Raw genomic sequence first — 6,508 nt, 5'->3', positions numbered from 1 at the left:
AGAGGAACGATGGTTTGAGAGAGGAGTAAAGGAGGCCATCTTTGTGAAAAGAAATCGTCCATCATTAAACAGGGGTGGAGGCCTCCGGGTTCAACTGTCCCCCTCTTACAATGCTGTGATTGCTAGTATCACTCAGCCCTCTGTGAGTAGTAAACAGCCATCAGTGTGCTAATGACCCATTGTTAGGCTGAGGGTCCTTCTTGAGCATGTGATCAGCTGGTTTTGGTTGTCAGCAGCAAACTGGTTGATCCACCCTAAGAAGGTGCTATTTAAGAGACTGAGCTGAAAACAGCACCTTAGACTGAGGAAGTCTCTTGGATGAGAGACGAAACGTTTCTAGAATTTTTTTTTGCTTTGTTTTGCTTTTGTTTTTTTGAATGTCCAGAGGACCAGATTGAACTTTTTTGGATATTGCTAGACTAATTTAAAGTCCCATCTCTGTTGAACCAAGTATTCCTACAACTATAGGCAGTGATGACTTCATGAGATTCTTTATGAATAAAATTATTTCAATTAGTGATAAAATTCAGACCATCCTTTCTACTACTGCCCCTGGTTCCCTGTCGGATGGTGCGGCTTTGGAGATGGTGCTGGAGCCTGATTTGTGTTTGGACTGTTTTTGTCCTGTTGAGCTCTCTGAATTGTCAAAAATAATTGTTTCTTCCAAACCATCCACATGTCTGCTAGATCCCATCCCAACCAGACTGATAATTGATGTCCACATTTTGTATTTGCTTAATTTGTCTTAATGAATGGTTATGTACCACAGCGCTTTAAGGTTGCTGTAATTAAACCTTTACTTAAGAAGTCTGACCTTGATTCAGAAATTCTGGCCAACTATATATAGACCTATATCTAATCTAACTTTCATCTAAAAAATTCTAGATAAATTAGTTGCAGGTCAGTTGCGTGAACATCTACAAAGAAATAATCTGTTTGAAGAGTTTCAGTCAGGGTTTAGAGCTTATCATAGCACAGAAACAGCACTAGTAAAAGTCACTAACGATATTCTCATGGCCTCAGACAATGGACTTGTGTCTATACTGGTCCAGTTAGACCTCAGTGCTGCATTTGATACAGTTTATCATAATATTTTACTACAGAGGCTTGAATATGATATTGGGATTACAGGAACAGCTCTAAAATGGTTTAACTCATATCTATCTGATATATTCCAGTTTGTAAATGTAAATAATAAGTCTTCTTCATACAACAAAGTTTGTCATGGAGTTCCTCAGGGTTCAGTGATTGGGCGAATGCTCTTTACTTTGTATATGCTTCCATTAGGAAATGTTATTTAACAACATGGGATTTTTTTTATTGTTATGCTGATGATACACAATTATATTTTTCCATGAAACTAAGTCAATCCAATCAGTTACTTAGATTACAAGCATGTCTTAAAGACATAAAATCCTGGATGACCCTTAATTTTCTGCGTTTGAACACAGACAAGACTGAGGTATTGGTTTTTGGACCTGAGCACCTTAGGAATTAATTTTTCAGTCTTTTTCCCTCCTTGGATGGCATTAATCTGGCCTCCAGCTCTAATGTTAAAAATCTTGGTGTTATTTTTGATCAGGACATGTCTTTTATCCCCCACATTAAAAACGTTACTAGAACTGCCTTCTTCCACTTGCGTAATATTGCTAAAATTAGAAACATCTTATATAAAAATGATGCAGAAAAATGGGTCCATGCATTTGTCACGTCTAGACTGGACTATTGTAATGGTTTATTATCTGGATGTCCAAATACTTCTTTAAAACGTCTTCAGTTGATCCAAAATGCTGCTGCTGCCAGAGTTAGTAGGAGAGATCATATTTCTCCAGTTTTAGTTTCTCTCCATTGGCTCCCTGTCAAATCCAGAATAGAATTCAAAATCTTACTTCTAACCTACAAAGCTCTCAATAACCTAGCTCCATCTTATATTACAGATCTTTTTGTTCCATATTTTCCTAACAGAGCACTTCGCTCTCAGACTGCAGGTTTACTAGCAGTTCCTAGAGTTTACAAAACCAGAATGGGAGGAAGATCTTTCAGTTATCAGGCTCCTCTCTTGTGGAACCAACTTCCAGTTTCTGTCCACGAGGCTGACACATTATTCAATTTTAAAACTAGGCTTAAGACTTTCCTTTTTGCTAAATCCTATAGTTAGGGCCAGCTTGGGTTTCCTGAACTGTTCCTTAGTTATGCTGCTATAGGCTTAGACTGCTGGAGGACAAACTGACCACATCTTTTCACTCTGCTACTGTCTTTACTTACTCTGATCAACCTGTTTTGTATTTTTATTAATTTTTTCTATCCTTAACATGTGTTTTTTTTTGTCTTTCAGGTACACCTGGACCTAGATCTGGACCTACCATTCTGTGTTTGTTTGGCTCTCTGTCCTCTCAACCAGCAGATGGCCGCTTGTCCTGAGCCTGGTTCTGCTGGAGGTTTCTTCCTGTTAATATAGTGTTTTTCCTTTCCACTGTTGTCACTTTGCTTGTTCAGGATGGGAGACTGCGACGAAGCCAAGATTCAACTTGTCTGCTGGATTCCTTAGATAGAGAACTTTACTAATTGGCTGTTGTGTATGTGAATGTTTTGTAAAGTGCCCTGAGACTACTTTGCTGTGATATGGTGCTATATAAATAAACTGATTTGAATTGAATTGAATTGAATTGAATTGTGGATGAATGATTACAGACAATGATCTATGGAAGTGCTCCTGAGCACAGAACAGAACCAGACTGGTTTTAATGCAGAGGCCCCCGAGGGCCTGAAGATCACAACCATCCAGTATTGACCTTCAGCCTCATCCTTTGAGCTCAGTGAGTTCTAGAGATCCTTTAATCTTTAAATGATATGATCTTTAGATATGTTATTTTCACAGACTGGTGAATCTCTACATTACCTTACCTTTAGCTTCTCTAACATCATTTTTTACACCCAGTCCTCTTCCTGACCTGTTCACATTTAACCTGATAAGTTGCAAAATGCTCTCTCAGGTGTTTCTTATTTATACGTTTACACTTTGCTGACTTCACTCCTAGTGACCTCGCCCTGTCATCATCAGAATCAGAATCAGAATAAACTTTATTGGAATTGCACCGAGATACAACGAGAATATGTACGTACAGTCGTCCGAAAGATGGGCAGAGTGCGAAGCTGCGGCTATTAAATAGTGCAGCCCTCTTATTTTTATTCAGAATAATATTTTGCTTAGATAATAAAAGGAAAGAAAACATGAGGAGAGATGGTATAAAAAAAAAGATCTCTCACGTCATGTCCTAGACAGGGCACAATTTGAGGCATCAAAAAAACCTGCCACAGCAAAGCAACATAAACAGACATTATACATTTACATATAGGCCGGTGAAAACATTGAATTTTTAAGGGAAAGTTGTAGCATAGTCCAGAGCCCCCCCCCACCCCACCCCCACCCAGCCATTGTCCAGATAAGAGGTGACATTCATCTTCAGCTCAGTTGAGGTTCTGTCACATGTCCACACCTTGGGGAAGAGAGGGTTGAGGAGACAGTCAAAGCATCTTTGTTGTTTTCAAAACATTCCAGGAGGAGTTGAGATAAGTCCGGCATCAAGGCCACAATTTGGGTCAGGCAGAATTCGTGAATTGCTGTTTCTGCCTTTTTTAAAGTCTCGTTGGTATATATTCCTCTGATGGAAACTCCAAAACAGCTGAATTGATCCTTTACGCCAAAAGTCGAACTCACAGCTTCTCCAAGATTATTCCCACCATTCATGAGTGCTGCCATTGAGTTCACAGTCTTGATAACAGCCTGTTCTTGCTCCCTGCCACAGCTCTCCAAATTCAGTCTGAGCACTGTCGAGCTTCAACACATCCACACGAATTTGTAGACAATCCAAGATTTCACCAAACCAAACAGTAGATCCTGCAATCACCATAATGTTGTGGTCGAGTGTTTCAAGCAGTTGTAGTGAACTAGGCCTGAGGTCAAATCCTGGCCTTGAGGGGCCTGCCTGGAACAAGAACTGTATTTCATTGATTTGAGTCCAGAAACACAGGATTAAGCTCATCCAGAGACTTTCTAAGTGTCCTGCACTGATCAATTGAAAGAACACTCTCTTTTTCTATTATCATTACTATTTTGAAAATTTTTGATAATCAAAGTGGGTTTAGTTCAAACCATTTTTAAATGTTGAAGTGAACTAATCATTTTTAATCAACTGTGAAACAGTTTTAGTGATTTTTAATCCTCATGCAAAGTAGAAATCATGTTAAGGTCTGTTACAGAGTAATTATCTATAATCTATCTATAAGTAATTACTATCAAGATGGCCGCACTCAGAGCAGTTGCAGCTTCACAGGCTCCTGGTACCATCCCAGTTTTTAGAAGTTTTGATATTGACTCTGTGCCTGACTCTGCGCGATTTATGCGTGTGAACTATAGCCGAACCGAACTGATGAGAATAGGAGCGGATTTGCCACGAAATATAGCAGAAATCAGCAACAAACTCAAAGCTACGCTCGGCAGAATTCAGATCTTAAAGTCATCTACCTGGAAGCTGCAGCAGAGGCGTTCCAGCGGGCAGAAGAGGAAGCGCTGCTCCCGGCTTAAGAGGAGAGGATGCCGGGCGGGGGTTATGGTGAGGCTACGAGCTAACGCTAAAGCCGGTAAACTCCCCATGCCGTCTCTCTTTCTGTCGAATGTCCGCTCGTTGGACAACAAGGTGGATTTACTTCGTCTGAGAGCGGGCGCCTCAGAAGAGATGAAGAAGTGTGCAGTGCTTTGCCTCACGGAAACGTGGATTACAAGTGAAACGCCGGACTCAGTCTTCCAGCTGGATGACAGACTTTTATTTAGAGCGGACCGCTGCAGCGAGCTAACGGGGAAATCACGGGGGGGCGGAGTGTGCATTTACGTGAGTAAGAGTTGGTCCACGAACTGTACTGTTGTAAATAGCTCATGCTCGAAGGCTTTGGAGCAAATAACAGTGAAATGTCGGCCACATTATCTACCCCGAGAGTTCACAGTGACTTTTATCACAGTTGTTTACATTCCTCCGGACGCTAATGCTAACGAAACACTACAGGAGCTTCATGATATCATCAGCTCGCTGCAGAACAAACACCCCGAGGCTCTTTACGTTGTAGCCGGAGACTTTAACCACGTGAATCTAAAGGACTGTCTCCCAAGCTTTTATCAGCATGTGACGATTCCGACACGTGGAGACCGCACGCTGGACCGTGTTTACACGAGCGTAAAAGATGCATACAAAGCCGAACCCCGCCCCCACCTAGGACTGTCAGACCACATCTCAATCTTCCTGGCTCCTGCTTACATGCCCCCGCTGAGACGCTCCAGACCGGTTCAAAAGAAAGTTAAATGTTGGAGCCAGGACAGTGGACCCATACTGAGAGATTGTTTTGATCGAACAGACTGGCAGGTTTTCAGAGAAGCTGCTGAAAATGGAGGTTCGCTTGATCTTGACCAATACACATCCTCAGTACTGGGTTACATTAGTACATGTACTGACACAGTCTCCACTATCAGAAATGTTAAAAGCTACCCAAACAGAAAACCTTGGCTGAATGCAGAGGTGCGTACCCTGCTGGAAGCCAGGAACACTGCCTTCAGGTCTGGAAACTCAGAGGAGCTGAGTAGGACAAGAAAAGAGCTGGTTGCTGGTATTAAGAGGGCCAAGGCCACATATGCAAAGAGGATCGAGGGTCAATTCATCTCACAAGACCCTCGGAGCATGTGGAGGGGCATTAAGTGCATAACAGATTATAAAGGAAGGAGTGAACAATGTCCCAAAGACCCATCTCTGCCTGATGCCCTCAACAAGTTCTATGCACGCTTTGAAGACCCGAACAGACCACCCAGCACCAGACTCACCTCACCACCGGATGAAGAGCATCTCAGCGTGACCTCAGCAGAAGTAAGGAGTACCTTCAGGAGGATTAATCCGCACAAAGCAACTGGCCCAGACAACATCCCCGGAAAAGTGTTGAAGGAATGTGCTGATCAGCTCTGTGAGGTGCTGGCAGACATCTTTAACACCTCACTTACCCTGGAGACAGTTCCCACCTGCCTGAAGACTGCCACCATCATCCCAGTCCCAAAAAACTCTACAGTGACTGGTCTGAATGACTATCGGCCAGTGGCCCTCACCCCGATAGTCGCTAAATGCTTTGAAAAACTGGTCATGACTCACATCAAAACAACCATCAACATCAACGAGGACCCTCATCAGTACGCATACCGTGAGAACCGATCAACAGAGGATGCAATCTCCTCTGTGGTCCACACTGCACTCAACCACCTGGAGCAGAAAAACTCTTACGTCCGTATGCTCTTTGTGGACTTCACATCCGCCTTCAACACCATGATCCCCCAAACCCTGATGGACAAACTATCCACACTAGGACTAAGCCCCTCCATCTGCAACTGGGTACTAGACTTTTTAACAAACAGACCACAGTTAGTGAGGATCCACAACCTCTCCTCCTCCACCATAACCCTCAGCACTGGCTCTCC

The sequence above is a fragment of the Nematolebias whitei genome, chromosome 3 (genome assembly GCF_014905685.2).
Source record: "Nematolebias whitei isolate Nwh7 chromosome 3, NemWhi1, whole genome shotgun sequence".
In the NCBI taxonomy this organism is placed as follows: Eukaryota; Metazoa; Chordata; class Actinopteri; order Cyprinodontiformes; family Rivulidae; genus Nematolebias; species Nematolebias whitei.
Note: the sequence above shows the minus strand (reverse complement) of the source record.